This window comes from Myripristis murdjan, chromosome 5 (assembly GCF_902150065.1).
Source record: "Myripristis murdjan chromosome 5, fMyrMur1.1, whole genome shotgun sequence".
Classification (NCBI taxonomy): domain Eukaryota; kingdom Metazoa; phylum Chordata; class Actinopteri; order Holocentriformes; family Holocentridae; genus Myripristis; species Myripristis murdjan.
Window position 1 is genome coordinate 11,964,234 of NC_043984.1, and position 21,409 is coordinate 11,985,642.

General features: G+C 40.2%; 1 protein-coding gene across 2 annotated transcripts in view; it reads left to right on the forward strand.

Moving 5' to 3' along the window:
• LOC115359956 (neurexophilin-2) overlaps positions 1-21,409 on the forward strand; it is a 100,757-nt gene that overhangs the window by 20,323 nt on the left and 59,025 nt on the right. Inside the window, exons 3-4 of one of the 2 annotated variants that reach the window (XR_003928293.1) lie at positions 18,643-19,043; positions 19,964-20,789. The exons of the other annotated variant lie outside the window; for it this stretch is intronic. The gene's annotated coding sequence lies outside the window, so the exon portion shown is untranslated. Of the gene's footprint in view, positions 1-18,642; positions 19,044-19,963; positions 20,790-21,409 lie in introns of those variants that run through there. 2 annotated transcript variants of the gene reach the window in all.

A 21,409-nucleotide genomic window follows, 5' to 3' on the forward strand; every position in this document is an offset into this window, starting at 1 on the left:
TTTAAATCATCAAAGCTAAACACCAAACTTTTTATTTTTGTCTGCCTATGACTTCTTCTTATTTGGCGCTGTCAACAGATGGTAGTAATGATTAGTAACTCAGTGCTGTTAACAGGCATAAAGATACACTGATGGCAGAGCTAGCAAGATAGTCATATCTACTGACTGGACATACTATCTGACTGATCATATATCAGAATATGAAAAGCCTGATATCAGAAGCCTTGTGCTTTTTTTGCTGGCCTGCCAAAATTTGATTCAAATGTTTAAAATTGCATCATTTAACATAGATTCTCAAAGAAAAGTAAAGTTGGCTGTGTACTTCAAAAGAGGTAAGATGACAGAGCAGCCTGGTGGACGCGTCCTGAGCACCTCGCAGTGTACTATATAGTTATTTTTATGTCACTCTGTGCTGGGATGGGGTGCAGAATGGCCACTAGTTGCTTGCTGAAAGGGAGTTTGATGCTGGAAACATGCAAAAACAACAGAGACCAGCAAATTACACCTATTTGATCTATCACCATGTCATGGTTAATATTCAATGAAAGCAGCAGTGTTGTAACAAGTACTCAAAAGTCATACTTGAGTAAAAGTAAATATATCTCGCTAAAATGTAACTTAAGTAGACGTGAAAGTGACCCATAAGAATATGACTTTAGTAAAGGTCTTGGGCTAGTATCTGATATTAAATGTACTAAAATGATCAAAAATACAAGTACACACACACTCTCTCTCGCTCCCTCTCTTTTTCTCTCCGTCTTCGAAATCATTTCCCTATTAAAAAAAATATTCCAAGCTTTACTCGGCACTGCAACATCCATTAAGCTGCAAATTAGGTTAGACTTCAAAAAAAAAAAAAAAAAAAATAGAATTCTACGTAAAAAGTTTGCAAATCCGCTCAAGATGTTCTGCATCCCTAAATTGCACTTTACTTTGTGAATCAACAAACATATCAAATGCCAGCATCAGAAGACATTTATTTAATGCATTGTCAACAAATACATGTTCAAAAATAAAAACAAACAAACAAAAAAACTGTCTTCCTCTATTCCTTCTCCCCCCATCCCTAAATGCCAAACCCTCAAAGGCCAATTACATTCATACCAAAATGGGCAACTGGTATTGCTGCATGGCACTAAAACAATAAAATACCATAAGAAAAACAACAATCCTGAATCCTGAATCCTGAATATAATTTGGACCATGTGGTGCTCCTGTGCCAAGTTCCTGACTCCAGAAATATAAAAATTCAAAGCATGAAATCACAGAGAAAATACTGAATACCTGAATCACTGTGTCCTGCGCCTGGCAAGACATCTTTTTGCTCCAAAAGTCCAACTTCTTATGAACTGAGACTGAAGCCTTTTCATTTGGATTAATAGGTGGACAACATTTGGACTGAGCCATTAAAATCCAATTTTCCCAGGCTTGTTGTGATTACAAGAGGCTGTACAAACTGATTAAAAACATTGATTCAGGCTGATACCATAAATCCTGAATACTTTTCGATGATTCGGCTACAATGTTCTCCTTATTCCAGCCCGGTCTGTCACTTTCTGTTTTTAGATTTTGCAGCAGGCAAAGGACACGCTGTGACAAATGTTGAAACAGAGGAAGGAAGAACGTGTCTCTCTGTGGTGAGGGCAGGGTGCCGTGGATGAACAGGCTGTGTGATCCAAGAATATTATTATCTCTGTCATCACCATCATCATAATCTTTCTCCTCCTTCTCCCTTTCATCAAGATCATCCTCATCCTCATCATCATAGCTTTGCGGTCTCAAGCGGTCAGGGTGAGAAAGTTTTAACAAGCATTAGCCCACTCCTCTCTCTCTTTGCTCTCCTCTCCATTCCACAGCCGGCAAAAACACCTTCCAATGAATCCCATAATAATATTAAATAAATGTTTTAAAGAAAACAGCTGACAGTTCATCTACAAGAGTATACAGTTCAAAACTCCCACCAGTAATTAACAAGCAGAGAAACATAGGAGGAGGGAGAGGCAAAGAGAAAGACAGAGCCTCAGGGGCTTTAATTGGAACAACATCTCACACTACACAGAAATGTCGTATCCTTCCCTTCAGCAACAGCCCTGTATACCTTCCTGCCTCCATCCGCTCCTCTTTTTCCCCTCACCCCCCTTCTCTCTCTATGCACATCTTCAATTAGCACTGGCCAATCAGTAGCCCAATTAAGTATTTTTGTGACTTCCTGCCTCTTTCCTCTATAGCTGATGAGCATCCAGCTATCTCCCAATTAGAGGGATATTAATTAGGATTAATGAACAAGGGGTCACTAACTGTCCACTCATCATCATGCATGCTGTCCCTGTATAGATACATGTGTGATCACATGTCTTACGGAAATAGAAGAATGGACTGTTAGGGAGACAAAGGAAGAGAGAGAGAGAGCACGTGTAACACGTGTCATCCATCGTCTTGTTAGGTTGATTTTTTTTTTTTATCACCACATATATCCATTTTAAAAAGCGTTCGTGCAAACATGCTGTGCATCAAATCGGCCTTGGCGACGGATCTTAAAGATTCTCCTCGAGCCAATCCCAGCGTACCCCTCCCTCTCCTCGTCCCTCCTTCTGTCTACTGCGTTCCTTCACAAGCAGACAAAGTAGAAACAATGAGTCAAGGCTACCATGCGTGGCTCCTATGTGTGGCTCTGTGAGCTTTGTTTGAGCTGGAGGATGCTCAATGAGACGCGGAGAGTGTCATTTCTCAGCCCCGTCCCACAGGCTCGCCGAGAGGGCGGAGAGGGGAAAATGGAATGTAACAAACAGACTGTTCAATTAGGGGCGGAATGGTGTGAAATTGCCTCCAAATGATAAGCCTCTATTATGGCTGTGGCTGTGTACTTGCCTGGTAGGTGAGTAGTTGTGTATCTCAAAAAACACACATTTCAGAGACAGTATCCGCGCACGCATCCTTATGATTGTGACAAAACAAACATTATAGATATGGTACATTGTGCAAGTCGGAAAATGTGGCAAATACAGACATTATTTAGTCAGTGTGGAGAACTCGGCACTCAATCTTATTGTAGAAGGACCCATAATGTATCAGGTTAGGAAACTGTGCCATCCCACAAACACCATGAAACCCATTTTTCATATTGACGCAACCTCTACCGATAAAAAAAAAACAAAAAAAACACAAGCATATTGAGTTAGAAGGGTGCGCACCACCAGTGTCATCTAGCAGTGATCTGGAAATAAAGTACAAAATGTAAATGATGCAACCCTTAATTAGCAGCACTAGATTATGCATGTAACAAGTTTATGTGATATGATTGTGAGAAAGTTGTGTCAAATCTGGTGTTTCTGATATTTAATGCAGCAAACGGATCCAATTAGACAATCAGAGCAGATAAAGTAAGAAACTATTCTTATTCTTATTACTGTTGTTGTTGTTGTTGTTATGATTATTTGTAACTGATAGACTGTTCTATCGGATTAGAGAGACAACAGACCTGTGCTCGGCTCTCTCACTCACTTCCCCCTGCACCATACTCCACTCCTCACTGACATAATGGATGCACAGGGCTGCAGCCACTCCACTAAGCTCATACATCACCGGATAAAGGTTAAGGAACAAAACTCTCCTCAGACAATGCCCAGAGAAAGGGCACATGTAAGTAATTGTGCAGGGTCTTCATTTTTTCACACAATGAAGAGGGGAAAAAAAACAATTAGTCAAACTTTGCAGAAAAGCATAATCCTCTGCATAATGGCATTAAGGAATACCAAGAACTACTTGTGACTTGGAGATAAACAGGCTGAGTTAAGGTACAGTGTGAATGTGATGACCCTTCCTCTGGCTATATTTCCCAATATTCTTCTAAGAAGGTCAGCACTCATGCATAAAAGTTCAACTAATGGGAGTCGGGATCACTGGGAGGAAGGGAGGAGAGGAGGAAGGACTGAGGGTAGAGAGGAAAATAACATTTGCGAACAGTTTATAATATTTGCTTTAAAATGCTCTGAGTACCAAATGCGCAGGGCTTACTGCTTCTAAAAAGTAAGCAGATGCCAGAAAGCATCGTTAATTGACATCTTATTATGAAGATGCAGTAAAGTCTGCCCATAGGTTGAAATAAAACATGAACATTTGAATGGTAGTCACTCAAGACATATGCAGGGCTACTGCAACTTCCAAATGCTTCCACCTATCTGTCTGTATTTATGCCTGAAGCTGATAGCTTGAAGTAAAGATTTGGTTAGTTCCCCACGTCCATATCCACTTTTCCCACATATGTTTGACGTCCATTCCATCACAGTTTGGACTGCTGCAAATAAATTAACCATGCACACCTAGTACTACAGTCTCTATGGTTTTGTTTCAGAGAGAAATGCATTTTCATGACCACTGTGTCATGACAGCTTCTGGTTTTCACTCGCTCTCAAACTCTACCTGGCTGCATGTACAGAGTCTCTTCAGCATTTGAAGACTGTGGAAGAGAGAGGCTGGCTTTAGAGACTGGGTTAATACTGTTTGACCAAGTCAGATTTATGCAAGGTAACAGGGTCAATATAATTTATTGCCAGTCAGGTACAGGACTGCGTGGATCTGGGCTGCACTGCCCTTTTGAAGCCTTCACCACTAGAACATAATGACAACAACTGCAACCCAGAAAAAAAGAACAATAATTGTATTTTTATGGTTGTCTTTATTGAGCACAGTAAAAAGGTTCTCACACTAGCAGTGCCATGCAGGTATGATGCTCTTATCCCTATCCTGCTGAAATCAGCAGACCTTACCATGGTGTTTTTCCTCAAGCGGGTCCCTGACAATGAAAAATGTCCATATTCTCAAGGCCAGGCTGAGACAGTGAGTGTGAGAGGGAGTATGCGTGAAAGACAGAGAGTGTGTCACAGGCAGTTACAAACAGAGAGGACAATCAATGGAGCATGGGTGTGTATGCATCAAGCTGAAAGTAAATACACATTGCATATTAATTTCATTTGTGTGACCCTGCCTACACACTGACTGCCTTGTATAATTTTATAAGCTGTGCTGCCCAGTTAGCCAGCTCCCTGCCCCTGTTACTCTTGATCAATTGCACGAGGTGACAGGATGGGTCCCTGCAGTGTGGTAGGGGGCCAGTCCATGTCCCATTACCAGCTGGCCCTCCCCAGCCCACCCAAGACACATTGACACACACATATGAAGGTGCAGTGGTGTCATTCTCATTCAAACCCTGGGGGCATGTGCCCCCTCAAATTTTTGAACTTTTGAACTTTTTTGCACAAAAAATAAAATTGTATTGGACAATTCAATTGCAGTCGCAGCACAGACACTATTTTTTTTTTTTTTTTAATTTTGTCTCCAATGCAGAATTTGGAGCCTCGATCAATGTATTGGTTCAGTCTAGATAAGTTGTATCCCCTCTGAAACAAAGTAGTGGCTTGTGGTACTTTTTGCCCTGAGAGGTAACTGAAAGGCAGTGCTTCCTAATTGTCACAATGCAATGCAGTAGGCTACAGGAAAGTTGATGGGAAATGGGGAAGTGGAATAACCGTTTGGTACTCTGTTGCTGTGGCTGTGTAGCCTGCCCAGTATCTGCTATGTCTGGTGCTCTCTGTGGTGCTGAAAGATAACCTAATTTACTGTTAAAACTTCAACAGGGCATAGGTCGACCTTTATCAAACATAATTAGTTTTGCTCACTGCATGTTTACCCCAGTATGTTTACATAGCAGGGCATTAAACTCAGCTGTGTTTAAACCAACAGTCAATTTTAATGGTCACTGAGAAGTCTCGTGTTTTGTAGTTTTTAGTTATCCAGTGACTTGATGCAGTGCCTAAACCAGTCACTACAAGGCTTGACTTGTAGTGACTTACTCATCATGATTGTGAAGCCAGATGGGTTAATCAGTGGTCTGCTGAATTGGGACACTGTGTTTAATAGAATGTGAGAAGACACACATCACTCCTATTCCTATATAAGCGTGCAAGTGGCATGGATGATTATTATTATTATTTATTTTATTTTTTTTATCTTGAAATAATAACAAATAAGAGACAAATTATGACATGACTTCTGATTCTTATACACACAGTATAAAGATGCATGTACATGTATAGACACACACAGCTATACACAAAAGGCTGTTAACAGATGGAGAGCAAAGGGTAAAGCTGCCTGCACTCCACTCCACAGCAACATGATTGGAGAAGGAGCTGTAAGATTTATGGCTGACAGTCTCTTAGTGGGTTTTTTTATGCATTCCTTCACCATCCTTCTCTCTTCTCCTTTCCCTCACTCGCTATACCTTTTGTCGATCATGCTGACATAAGCTGAAAAACCTCATTGTGTTCTTCAGCTTTCTCGCTGGTCTGTGGTGGTGTCCTGATTAAACTCCCCACATGAGAGACTGGTGACCTCCGTGGAAACAAATCTAGGAAGAGGCGAGCCGCATTTGGGAGCTGTTTTTAAAGTGGCTCCTCTGGGCTTCTTGATGGGCTTGGAAGTGAATGAATAAAAGAGATCTGATGATTCTTGAATAATCAGTTCCTCATAGGTTTGCCTGATAGGTTTGAGAAAAAAGAAACAGATTAAAACTTGAATTTTTAGTGAACATCAACTTGTGTGCCGTAAATTGGGAATGTGCGTATATTCTGTCATCATATGAATAATGTATGTGTTTGCACGTGCCGGTGTATTTATATTATTTCTGTTTTCTTCAGTTCAGCTGTGAATGTGAGCGATTCTATGTGTGTGTGTGTGTGTGTGTGTGTGTGTGTGTGTGTGTGTGTGTGACTGGCTTTTGCTTAAACTGTAGCACGCATCCAAACATTTTCAGAGTTTCAATCTTGTGCGCAGTAGGCATGTGGAGTGAGAAAATCAACTCATGTATTTTTACATTGGAAGACAGCATGTGAAAAATAGGGCTGTGGTCCTGAACAAATCACTGCTACACAGAGCAGCAAATAAGCATGCTGTTCCTGTGTGTATTTTTTTTATTTGAATCGTTACTTGCTCTTTGCCTTAAGGCAGGCATTGAAGTCTGTTTAATCAAGAAACATATAGATTAAAATCTGTGTGTTCCAAGTATGCTCTGAAAACAATAAAAACAATTTAAAAAAACAAACAAACAAAAAAACAAACATAAAACACATATCTTAGGTTCTACTGCATCCCTGTTGAGAAGCCAATGACAGTGGCTGAACCTTTTCTGTAATACATGCATACAATAGCCTACATGTGCCTGGCTTGATGGCTTGACTATGAATCACACACCAGTACCAGGTTCAAGAGTGGTGAGAGGCTCATCCTGAAAGAAAGCACCAGTGATTCCTGTAGGATTATAGCCTCTGCTTACACTTGAAAACACCTTTTCGAATTGTTGCCCGTAGATTTCTGTTACATTTCAGGCTAGTCGCCGGGAAAAAATGTTTGCCTTTTATGTTTCTGCCAACCAAGGATTTGCTGGCATACCATGTTTTCAAGCTTCATAACGTAGTATAAAACAATTGAAAAACACTGCATTGGGAGGTAGGTGAGGTGGTGGATGGCACGCTCTGAGCACTGTGCTTCTGTAGACCAAGTTTCGAGTCCTGCGTCAAGTGAAGCCATGTCTGTTTTTATAACATTACCCAGTGAATACAAGTGAATATTAGCTAATGTTTTGTAACAATACCATGACCTTTTCCTAACATTAACCATGATGATGATCCTTTTCCTAACCTTAACAATGATGAAAAACCCTTTCCTAACCTCAACCATGAACTTTTCCTGATTGTAACCATGACAACAAGCCTTTTCCTAACAAATCTTTTCCTAACTTCAACCACAACTTTTTCCTAACCTTAACCATAACCTTTTTCTGACCTTAACCATGGCCCTTTCCTGACCTTAACCACGATGACAAACCTTTGCCTAACTTTAACCACGATGACAAACCTTTATCTAAACTTAACCATGACCTTTTTCTAACCTGGCAACTAACAGCAGAATAACCACAATACTCGAGTAGAATGGACTTTCCTATTCAAAACAACATAGTAGGATCTTTGAGGTAGCAGATATTTTATGCTTTTGGCATTACAGTTTATTGTGGCCATTGTACTGGTAACTACAGCAGTAACTACAGTATTAATGCTGATTACTGCTTTTAGCACGCAGGCATAGCACAACGTGTCTTCCAAGTTCTCAAGCTAATGTGATGTGCCCCAGCTGACATGCACTGTCACTGCAGCAACTAATCACAGTCACCATTTTATTCTGTATCAGCCCAATGACAACGGCAAACAGTGACCATTCTGTGTCACTTTAGGTTCTGTGGGCGTAATGTAGATATCTGGAATATTTAATTCATTTTGGCAAATTCACAGTGTCTGCAATGTGGTGGCTTTTAATGGCATTACCCAATCAGTTACAATCAGTTAGTATCTTCTCATTTTCAAGTCTGTTCCAGATATTGCTTTGACCCGTACAAAAACAGTGCGGGCAGAAAATGTTTATTTTTAGAGCATCTCGCCCCCGATATTAATTAACTTTTCTTATTTTTTAATTGTTGGCAAGTGGCCATGGTGCTGTATGAATCTGATATTGTAATGCACTCCAAGGTGTCCGGATAGAGGGAATTAATGGATGAGGTGGAGGGAAACAACACCACCTTATCATTATTAATTAATGCGTACTTAATAGTTGCTTACTAAGGATGGACCAAACTGTTAGTCTCACTTGCTTAATGTGTGGAAAATAACTAGATTTTGGAAGCAAAGTACTCCAAGAGTAACTGAAGAGTAAAGTGAATATTGCAGAGGCAGGGCTAGCCAATCATTTTCACTACAGGTACGCTAAGCAGTAAAATCAGAGGTAATAAGAGGCATATTATGTGTTGTAAGTAACTCTCCCAACTCTGATTACCAGTTCTATAACAATGATAGAATCTCAGCGACAGTAAAACAAGAAAGACAGAGGAAAGATGAAGAAGAGATAAGTCTGAAAATTGGAATATGTGGCCTATCTTTCTATCTCGCTCTGCAGATTAGATGGGGGAATGCAGCATTATGGGCCAAGTCCCTCCAGAGGTAGAAGGTACAGCGATGACAGACAACTCCTTTCCCATCACTGCCTGCCTGTCACTGCTCTGTTTCTGCTCCGGCTCTCTGCCTTTAATTATGCTAGGCACTACAAGGCAGGGCCTCTCACAGCATAAATACATGAGTACAGACAGAAAGACATGCACATGGGTGAAAAGACACATGCACACAAAGACCTAATCACCACACACACCTACACACACACATGCACCCACACATTGACATCACCGGTGCTGCACTGAGTGGCACATTAACACAAGTCATTTGAATGTAACACAGGAACCGTCAGCTGAGGTCCCAGGGTTCCTGAGTCCAGCCAGTCAGTTCACCATTGTCTGGGCTCCACAGCCCCTGAATATAAAGCGTCATTACAGCGGCTGTCTATCTCACCGTATGCCTCCCCATTACAAGTCCAGCATGGTGTGTACAGCATGTGTATAGGGACTCTGCACGTATAGATTATTAACAAGGGGTAGTGATCATGTCACTTTTGTCGGGTTTTGTATGTGAAACACAAATCCAACACAGCTGTGTATTATGTAATAAATATTAGATAGCAGGTAGCTTGCTGTCAAAAGTCTGACTGACAAGCGGAGGGAGGAATGCTGCATGACTACATTATAAAGCCCCCCGATCAGACATAGCCGACGTTTCTACCACCTTCAGACTCCATCATTACCTATTCAGAGCCTCTTCTGTCGGACCGTCATGGGACTCATTACTCCATTGCTTTGTGAGGCTGCAGACAGTCATGCGGCCGTGCGGTGGGTAAGACAGAGCCGGCGTAAACTGACCCAGGGCACGGGAGCTGCCAAGAAGTGTCTATCAACACCGAGTACAGAGGGCTTGACTGCACTGAGGGAGGCATAGAGGTGAAATAGTACCATGGACTGTCCACCAACTGTTCAAGGCCCTGCTGAGTCCATACAAGCACCTTGGGTGTGGAAACGATGTGAAATCCTATGGGGGCTGCACTGGTTTTCATTGTCAAATGTGTGAGTGGCATTGCAAATGGGTCTACCATGAGTACAATGCACTAGACAGACGATATTAAGAGTCTGTCTGTTTAAGTGCACAGGGCTGTGTGTGTGTGCATGCATCAGTAGGTGTGTGTCTCTTGTTTGGTATGTCTTCACCTAGCAGCGTGGAACCGTTTGTGCACAGGGATAAAAGGCAAGTAGCTGTGGCGTGAGGATATGGAATCAGACAATTAATCAAAAGAACATCTTCATCCTTTTCCTTTGTCCTCATATCTCTGTGTTCTTTTCTTTTCTTCTCCTCTCCTCTTGTCCATTTAAAGCGCTTGGGACCTTGGGCGTTGAACAAAGTGATATCAAACATGCCTGTCATCGGCCCCAGTCGGTAGAACAAAGCAGATTTTAGCAGGAATAAAAACAATGCTTTAAGATGAAACACCAGATAGGAGTGGGGGTTAGTGGGAAAAAATTGCACAGGGACTTTGTGGTGGATGTGAGACACACAGTACATATATGCACACAAAGACACACAGGTGAAAAAAAAAAAAAAATACAGGCACACACAGACACACATACAGCTCCGTGCTATATGATCCAGAAACCAAGGGATAATGGAAAAGCCTGAGGGTGTGAGAGGGTTGTGTCTTCAGTCCAGCTACAACTCTCCACTGTCCGCTGCTTCACAATCCTTCAGCGCGCTCCACTGAAACCTTTAGCCAATCTTCAAAACACCACCCATTACAATAATGTTTCTATTTTTCACTGCAGGCCCGCTGCACACCCTAAATGTCCTATTTACCTAATCTGTCTCAGAGCTAATGCATGCTCGCTCAGTTGAACATTATTGTGATCATGTCCGCTTCTGCTGAGTGTGAAGTTCGAACTAATGATAAGGTGTTCGATTTCAGTTGAAAGAACTCCATATTTCAATTTCAACAGCTCCAAGAACCCTGTGATTATAATTCTGATGCAGTCACATTATTGATTTATTCAGGGAGGTGATAGGAGATCAGGCCAGGTTGGGTTCAGGCCACTGGCTATCACAGAATATTTCCTGTGCCAAGGATCCAATTCCTTTGGTGCTGGCTATGACGAGCTCCTGATGACATGAAATTATCCTACTTCAATTAACGGTGCCATTAGTGCCTCATTAAACAGGTGCTCTTTCTCCACCTGAGAGACCACTTGGAAACATCACGATATATTCACACACGGATCAGCTCTGCGCACGCTGGTTTCCTCCCTTTCTCTCTCTTTCTCTCTCTCTCCCTCCTCCCGCCCTCTGTTGTTTTCTTTCTTCTCTGAGTTTTGTCTCATTTGTGTCCTTTACCCTAAAACTCAACCGCAGTGATGGTCAGATTGAGAAATTAGAATCAAATCATTTATGATCTTTTGCCATGTTCTCAAATGTCCGACACTGATACCCTGCAGTTGCTGCCACGCTGGTTGACGTAAAGGTGCAGTGTCTGGTTTTGAGAGAGATTTGTTTCCATTGGTAGAATAAAGGAAAAAAAATATTCTAAGTATTGTAAATCAAGCAGAGGCTTAGACCATTTTTCTTTGAGTCGTAAATATGTTCAGAAACAAAATGATCCCAATAGTTGTTTATAACGGGAACTTTTCAGTGTCCCGGGGGACCCACTTTCCCCCTTAGGATAAGATAAGATAAGAGAAGAGAAGAGAAGGGAAGATAAGATTGCCTTTTTGTCTGTTACAGTGTAACAGAATTTTTCCTTTTTCTTTGTTCCTTTGTTCCTAGTTTGTTTATAAATTCATAAAAAATATCATGTAATATATATTTCTTAGGGCAGTCGAGTCATTAATTTTTAAAATCGCATCAGTCACAAGGTAGTCATGAATTGATCATGATTGATTACAGATTTAAAATGCATAAAACTACTTGCTTGCTTACCCTTTTATATTGTTATTTTGGAAATAACTGTTGCTCTTCAGTGGCGTGCATATGATGGATTCCCCGGTGTAATGTGATGTTTTTCAGCTCGTTCAACACCGATTGGCTGACAGTCCATGAAAAATCTGCATCATTCAGCTCTACTCTGCTAACAGATTTGCCCCTTATGCACTGCACAAGTGTGGTTTGACAAGCACGGCTGCTTGTAGTAACTTACGACTGACTACTGGAAGCTCTAAGTTAAGCAAAAAAAGCAAAAAAAAGTTTGTCATTTTGCTGATATTTTAGACTTGTTGTGCTTTGGCAGAATGACATTTCAGTGCAGGATGTCCAAATCACTTCATTTATGTCCAGAGATCCATCAGGAAACTTCTTGACAGAAAACTGCCATCCAGCAGGCCACAGGTTGTCTTGTCATTCATTGTGTCTGTTATTGGTGTAGTCAGTGGCTCAGTGCAGTGTGTATCTACCTAGATTTTTAGCAATGCAGAGTGAGGTATGCTACATGAAATCTCTCATTGTGTGTGATCCTTGCAACATCTTATATTTCAGGCCACTTGTCCTTGTCAGAGAACTTAACTGTACTTGATTGACAGCATCTCCAAGTTCAGTGTTGCTTCTCCTATCCCACCACCTTTTAAAACCACAGTACGCCGGACAGAGAGAGGAACAGTAGAGATTACCCAAAATAAAATGTGTTGTCTAATGAAATTCTCCTCATTTTCATTTTTCAGCCCAGAAAAAAAAGTTGATTTTGAGCCTAAAACAGTGGTAGGTCTACATTACTGTTGTTGTTTTAAGCAGCACTAACCAAAATTGTAATATGAGGTCTGCTTATTCAGCTAGAAGAAAAAAAGGCCTACAAAAGCATCAGTATATCCTCTGCATGTGGCTGGGTCACTGAACCAACAATATTGTGTCAGAAAATACTTCTCAAGTTGAATTATCTTTGTAAACATCACATGCCATTGTTGCTGCAGCACCAATCAATGCTAAGTAAACCGTAGCACCTAAGCTTTCATAACATCTAAACTGAAGTTGATGAGAACCCTTGTGTGAAATAACATAATGCCAAAATACTTAACACCTATATAGTCTATTCCTAGATGTAATTTTTTCAAACTGTGGGGAACTGCAAAGTGTGGTATTTATAAACAGTTTGCAAATAATGCAGTTTTCATAGTGTGAGTGCCTATGTGTGTGTGTGTGTGAGTGAGACCAAGACAGTGAGTGTGAGAGAGACAGTAAACAGTAATGTGAAATTTATTCTATCTTGCAGGGAAAAAAATGTTGCTTCTAACTGGCATGAGTGAGGCTCTAACCACAGTCTGTGGTGCAAAATGACGGGACAATGCCCCTATTAATATCACAAGATAATTTATTTTGGTATTTTTACTATATACCACCAATTATTTGGAGTAAAATGTATGTCACAAATATAAGTTTTGGGGTATTACATCGAGGTGAGTCAAAATATTATATTGTAAAGTCTTAAGCTACACTGTTTGGTATTTATTGTTTAAACGGTTCAACTCTTGGCTATATGTTTGGGAAAGTTGGGTTACCATAAATAAACACCAACTTGGGTGAATTAAGGGCCATTCCCAGCTCATTATATTACACCCATTATATCCTAAATATTGCGTCTAATAGATCACTAATCTAACAAACCTGGCATGCCCACCTAGATAAGTGCAACCAGGAAAGATATTTTGCAACTTTTGTCATAAAATTTGGACACTGATAGATTCAATTTTTTCTCCATTTTCTTTCCTTTATGGCTGGCTGCTCCTCACCCGTAAAACTTTCCAAACTAGTAAAAATGGTTTCCTCGGTTCAGGTAATTTGACTTTCAATGACTGTAACTTTTGCAATAAAATAAGCCAGTAACATCAGTCAGGTTGGCCAAAAATGATCATCAGTGTGAGCTTTTTGGATAGGCTAGTGTGGTGACTTGCTGGTGGCACTCGGATACCCAGACCATATCCGTCCTATCTGGTCCATGCAGTCTATGGAGAGCTTCTCTAACCACGGTAATGCCACCAACTGTTATTTTGCAACCTGACTTCCCGATCCAGATGAATAAAATAACTATTTGTTACAGGAAAAAAAAGTCCCGGACCCCAGGTTTAATGTATTTTTCTTGCCAGAAGACCTGCCAAATGCTCCCTCATTCTCAGTGTCTCTGCCCATCTCAGCTCCCTGTTCTCCATTTTCAGTCTCCCCTCTGCTCATCTACCCAGTCTGTCCTCTTTCCAGGCTGTCGACTGCCCTTTTTCTTCGCAGTGCCTGGGTCTTTTCAAATTTGGAAAAGTGGTAAATGAGAGGAGAGGTACAAAACCTTTGTTAGCACATAGTCAGGGCTGAATGGAGTCTGGCTTTTGACACCCGGCGAAATCACGACTTGAATTATAGGATACACTGGCTATGTTGATGTGTCAGAGAGAATTAAAGTTAGCAGAAAAAAAAATAAGTCTACAGGTTTGTTTTCCATGACTAAAAGATTACAGTGGAGTGACACTTGAAGCAGGATTACTCAGACCGATTACTGTAATAAAGAAATGTTTGTCATTGTTGTTTTGAATAATTTGGCAGGATTGCATTCTTATGACCACACCAACAAATAATCTCTCACCGTGAGCTACATTGTGCTTTCTGCCTGAGACATTCCGCTTCTGGAAATCCCCCCAGATTTATTAGCAAATTGAATGAACTTGATGTCTACTTTATTGTTCAGAGTGCCGTAGCTGCCGGAGACAATCAGGTCCCTGAGGAAAATGGTTTGGTGAGCAAAAATTATAGACATAAAGCCATGCCATGGTGTGTTGATGGATTAGCCCTGAAAGCCCTGACAGAGCCAGCATTACCAGGCATCGAGCTAAATCCTTTATGAAACAGAAACCAACAAGGCTACCAAGTGTTTTGGTGTGTTCAGCAGCCAGATTGATGGTAAGCTATCTGCAGCCGGGGACTCACCTGAAACAAGGTGCTCACAACACAGAGTGGCACTTTGGTCAGTCTTCACTCTGACCAAAGCAGGATTAATTATATACTTTGGTCGCACTTTATTTTACATTAATAAGATGTAATAAGCTGTACTTTGTATCAAATTAGACAACTAGAAAACTAGAAATAACATGTTCTTTATTAGACAGTAAACAAACACAGTTACACTCTAATTAGACACCATACACCTAAATTATGCTTTAATTAGAAACCGCATATAATGCAAAAACAAACAAAAGGAAAACTATATTATTCTATTATACCAAATTATACTCCAAATAGGAACCAAATAGGAGATCCTAATTCACTATTAGACACCATTTTACAAGATCATAGTCTAATTAGAAATCAAATACAATGCCATATCAGACCCAAAATCTGCTACAGTTAGATGATATTCCACCGGTGCTACCAAATTATACTGTAATTAGACACCACATTTAATGCTATCTACATCGGCCTATCATAGCCTAATTAGACAACAGAGGCTGTAATTAGATGAATTTAATGCCATATTATATCAGACATAGCCTTTATAATAGTCAGACAAAACACTGAGTGCTCATTTATTTGGTCTTTATTTAACATAGTTTCACTCTCTTACAGGGCGATTTGGTGCTCATTAGAGGAAAACTTTACTGTAAACTAAAGTCAAACCATATCAGGTCACATCTGGTCATTCCTTCAGAGGCCCCACATAGCGTGGATGTTGAGTCCCATGGAGTTTGTATGTAGTATAATAAATGCTTCCTCGATGCTCTACTCGGCATTACTACAGCATTATGCTATGGAAGCTGCTGGGACATTGTGTCTTTATTTTCCACTGTTAGACCCTTATTAGGCTGTCTTAGAGGGCAATTTGCAACTGTATCGTAACTGTATCATAAACTTTGTAGGTTACAGGGATTTTTCTTTTCTCTCAGATAGATTGCTTATTTGTTAATTATTTTTTCTGGTATCCTTTTTCTGTTGATTGTTTTTGTGTAAATTGGTCCTCATGTGGTGGCTTATTAGTGTCAGAGGTTGGTTTTGGGACCTGGGGACGTAGGGTTCCACTTTTCATGCTGTGCCCTGGTTTCTCTGGATGGGATATAACAGTCAGAAATTATGAGGGGAAAAAAAGGCCATGATGAAAAAATCATTTTACACCACTCTCCTATGAAGACACATCTCCAGGGCAGACCAACACTGAGTGCTGCACAGACGGTCAAGTAGAAGTTGATTTCTTAATGGCAGTCTAATAGTAGCTGTTTTTAGTTGGGCAGGTAAAGCAACAGGAGGAGACGCCACTCCTCTCAGCACATGCCAAAAAGACCTTTGTCCCCCCCTCAGCAAGTGTCAGGTAGCTGGCTCCTACGGACCAGTGGTACTTTTGATAATGCTCTCTCAATTGTTATGATTTTAGCAGTGACACAGAATACCACTGAAGTGTGTGTTCTCATGTATAATCATTAGAAATACTTATTATCCACTCTCTTCCAAAACTTCAGCTGAATTGTTTTGTCTTGTGGCGGTTGTTGTAGGTGTTATTGTAGATGACTGTGGATTTGTTTCATGATGCCACCACCTATTCATTCAATTTTCACTTATTAAAAAAAAAGAAAGAAAAAATGGGGAAAAAAGAAGAAAAGAAAAGAAGGAGGAAAATTAAAAGAACGGAAGAAAGAAGGGGGAAAGGGAAAAAAGAGAGAAGAAAGAAAGAAAAAAGTTGAATATATCTATATAAAGATAGAAAGAAAAAACAGAAAAGAAAGAAAACGACAAGAAAAAAGACATGAACCACCACCCAACCAGTGCAGTGACACAGAATACCACTGAAGTGTGTGTTCTCATGTATAATAACTAGGGGAAAAAAAGAAAAATGTTGATATGCTACCAAAAACAACTGCAACAATTGATGAAATATAATAGCCAGTCATAATCTGTGTGTGTTGGATTTTTGTTTTGCTATATAAAATGATGCCCAGATTATGCTGATTTACATGACATGCATGGAAATAATCTCTTATAATAATAATAATCACTTATGCATAGTGGGTGAGCATTAACTGATAAATTTTTGCAGTGCTGTGTGTGCAGCAGGTTGAGAGTCACACTATCATGCATATGTAAACCAGTAGGTAGGCTCGCCTGATGCTGCGATTACTGGTGAATAGCTGCATTGCGCAGTCAATAATCAACCATGTTGTCTGTGTCAGTGTCCGCTGTGCTGCTGCAGCCACATATGAACAAAAGTTGATTTATAATGAAAGGTATATATGGCAGTAGCCTATGTGTGCGCCGCTCACCTGTCAGATCCAGCAGACCTGACTGGGTGGGCGCAGCACCAGTCGGCATGAGGCCAGTGTCGCGGCCGGCCCGCCTGATGCTGACCGGTGCCGCGGCCGGCTCGCCTGATGGCGGCCGGTGGCTTTTTTATTCAAACAAGATTTGTTTGTGCTACTTGATGGTTGCACACGTTCACCAACACAGACAATCACCCTTATGTTGTATAATAAGAAATACCTCTCTCTGAAGATGCTTTGTCCTCATAGACCACCACTTCTTTTCATGAAACAAGCTGTTTGAACCACACTGCTATAGCTATTCAGCGCTCTCTCTCTCTATGTGTTTATAAACCTGACTCCCGAGAGCTTACATGAAAATGTTTTACCAAATCACAATCCTTGTCCTGTTTCCATCTATTTGAATACAGTCATGACAAGCTGGACAAAGAGTCTAAAACCAAAGCAAATAATATCTACTGTTCAGTCAGAAGACGTGGGTTTTGTTTGGCAGTCCTGTAAGTGACCAGATGACTGTTGGATGACAAGTTATTTAATTTAGTAGGCAAAATAGTTTATTTAGTTCTGATGCATGCTCATGGATTAACATTTCTTATATATTTAGTGCAAGAGGATACAGATTTGTGAGATCACTAACCCTCAGAGACCCATGGGAGTATCTGAGCGTCTGTGCAGGCATTACTGTATTTCAGAGTCTGTAGCGGGCTCAGCTAAAGCTAGAGTCAACATCCTGGCATCATATGAAACCAGAAGATCTAAGGAATCCATTGCTACCAAGCATGTCAAGCATGTCAAGCATGTCACGCTACGTTGTCGGCTAAATATTACTCCAAATTTAGACAAAATTTTGGTGAGGAGAAAATGGCATAGCCATTTTCAGATGGGCCTATTGGCCTCCCACTTCCAGATATCTGTCTGAAAATGGGTTTGATGGGCACCCACAGGTCTCTCCTTTGCAGACATGCCCACCTTATGCTAATCCCATGCAGTTCTGGCCAAAATGATAAGCGAGTTATGTAAAATCATATAAAATTCTAATTCAGTTCTTTATGTCATGGAATAAACTGGATATTACTGGAATTAGCCATATTGTCCCTCTCCTCAACACCTAACACCAGACAAGTTTCTTACTAAATTTTAATATTTCATATTTGACATTATGTTTTTTAAACTGATTGCTTGACCCTAATTAGCTCTTAGGGGCTTACAAAGCAATGCAATATGACAATTCAATGAAAAAACACAGCCAAATAAGTATTCACTTAAGTCTCCACAAAGATTTGGGCACAAAAAGTGCCCAAATCATGTGGTGAGACAATACCCTAAAATGCTCTCAAGTGATGTTAACTGCTGCAAACCTCTCATGTGAATTATAATTTATTCATGTACCTTGATTATCTTTGCAGGATCACAGAAAAACAGCCATGTTGGCCACTGCAATGGTAACAATTCTCTTCAGTACCTTTGAGCTGAAGCAGTTTAGCTCACCCACCAGAACATCAGGAATGTAGTTCTGTCTGATTTTCTCCTGAGTGGAGAGAGCCTTTTCGTCCCAGATGGAGTGGGAGAATGGGACCTGAAGCTCCATGGAGGGCAAAGTGGAGGAGACCTGGTCCAAAACGGCTTTTGTAACTCCTACAGCCAGGGGGCTGAGCTGCAGGGATGGTATGATGAAGGAGAGGCTTGGGGGATGTAGCCAGAAGCCCTACACCTCTTTGGGGACGACTTTCATCACCAGGAGGCGTGAGCCGGGCTCCTGCTGCTTCTCCACCAGGCTCTTCATTGCTCCTGCAGCCAGCTCCTGGATGTGAGGCTCTCTGCTGGATATACACATTCAAAATAAGTTGAAATACATTTCAGTGTATCACACAGACACGACCTCATGCTGTCACTGTGTAGTTTAAGTGCTACTTACTGATAACAGCGACCTGGTGAATGGAGCTCCGTTTAGGCCTCAAATTCGATGTCCCTCATCTTCATGCAGGTGTTCACCTGCCACTTTTGAAACATAAATGAGATTCATCATTCAGAGATGAGCTATTTACTGGATAAATCTAGTAGTATGTGATCATTTACTCCAAACCTATGATAATGGTCTTGATGATCTCTGCATCATGGTCCTCAAGTGAGAACCTCCACAAGCTTCAAACAGAAAGCAAACTATTTCCTGCTCATTAGAAACAGAATAAATCAACATGAGCAGAGTTGATGACAGATTGAGTGGTGGACTGTGTGTATGCAATATTACTAACATGCGTGTCTAGCACTAAGCTAATTCTGCACTGACCAAGTCCAACAGTTCCATGAATATACATATTTATATATATATATATATATATATATATATATATATATATATATATATATACTGTCTATATTTACTGCTTATATATATATATATATATATATATATATATATATATATATATATATATATATATATATATATATATTATTATTTATTACAGATATACTACTTACTTATATATAGGCTGTTTATTTATACTTATTATATATATACTATTTATATTTTTATTTATATTTTTATTTACATTTATATATGCTGTTTACATTTATTTACATATACTGTTTATAGTTTACATACTGTTTATATCCACACATACTTACACCGGGACCTGAGTGCTAATTTCGTACCACTAGCATGTAAGTGTGAACTGGTATGACAATACAGTTCCTTGAATCCTTGAATCCTTGAATGTCTCACAGTTCCCTCAGTCTTCTTGCCCCGCTCCACCACCCGGTCGGTCATGTCTTCAGCTGTCAGCTGAGACGGGAGCTGGTTCTGCTGCTGAAGCCTCAGCATCTCCACCATCAGTTTCTTCTACAAGAAAATAGAAGAAAAGATGATTTTATTTATAATCAAAATCATAAAGACACTCTCGATCAGAATTCATCAGGTCTTTTACTTTTTTGTGTAAGTCTGAAACAAAAAGTGGTTCTTACTTGTGAAAGATGGTATTTTTTCTCCCAGCAGATCTGTGTAGTCTGTTTGTACACTGGGGCACTGAACAGTTCCTTTAAAGTAAATCAGGTCATATCATTAGTAATTATGTTTTTTACTCAATGTTTTAACTACAGTACAAAATATCTATGATCTAACTGCCAAACAAAAATCCTCACATACCTCAGTGGGCCTCTTCACGACACACAGATCCTGTTTGGCTCGGCTGTTCAGGCTGAGATCAGCAGAGAAAATGTCTGGGCAGCTTGAGCAACAGAGATCAAGTAGTAATCACAGAGCAAAGTCTTTTTTACGAGACAACATGTTAACAGAGGTTTAAAGCTGTGTTTTCACTTGGTCAGTGTGTTGGCTTAACTGTGATGCACTGTGTAACACTTAACATGGCAGGGTAACACAGGCCAAGTATATACACAAGCAACATTTTGAAGGTATCAAGATGGGAATTATTTTATAACAGAGAGGGGATTGGAAATGGGACAAAATCAATGTAGAAACCATTGTGGCTATGAGGAATTAGTGTAATTAAAAAAAAAAATCTATTTTATATTGCCTAGAAATGCTTCCCATGTATCAAGGCCAGTGTTTTTCTCTATCACATTAACATTAAACTGAATAGATGTATGCTTCTGTATATTCTTTTTTTTTTTTTTTTTTTTTTTTTTTTGTCAGTCAGCTTTAATATTGTCAGGCTTACCACAGCGATATACTCCAGACTGGCTACCTATGGCTCCTTTTTCTTTGAACGGTCATTGGCAGAAACAATGACTATTTTTCCCTCTTTTTTTCAAAGCTTTTTACAATTAAAAAAATCCAATGTAGATTCTCCCTTTTCTTATTCCCAGTCTTCTACTAAACGTTACAAGCAAATTAAGTAGAAGCAGTCCAGTGTAATTTCTATTTCATGTGCACCAGTCAAACTAAAAATCAGCAGTGAATGTACAAAGCTGTGGAACATTGTAGCAGAAGCTGAAACATTATGTGTCAGTCATCTTAGTGGCCAGATGCAGCTATATTTTGCAGCTCTCTTGTTAACCCTTGATGTACTGACTTAAAATTATAAGAAATTAAGCAGGATCAAAACTCACACATCTGGCAATGCTTTGTAAAGGGTTCATGAGTAATTCTTAAACCCTTCCAAGCTTCTCTCTGTCCATCCATGGCTTATCCGGGTCAGGGTCATGGTGGCAACA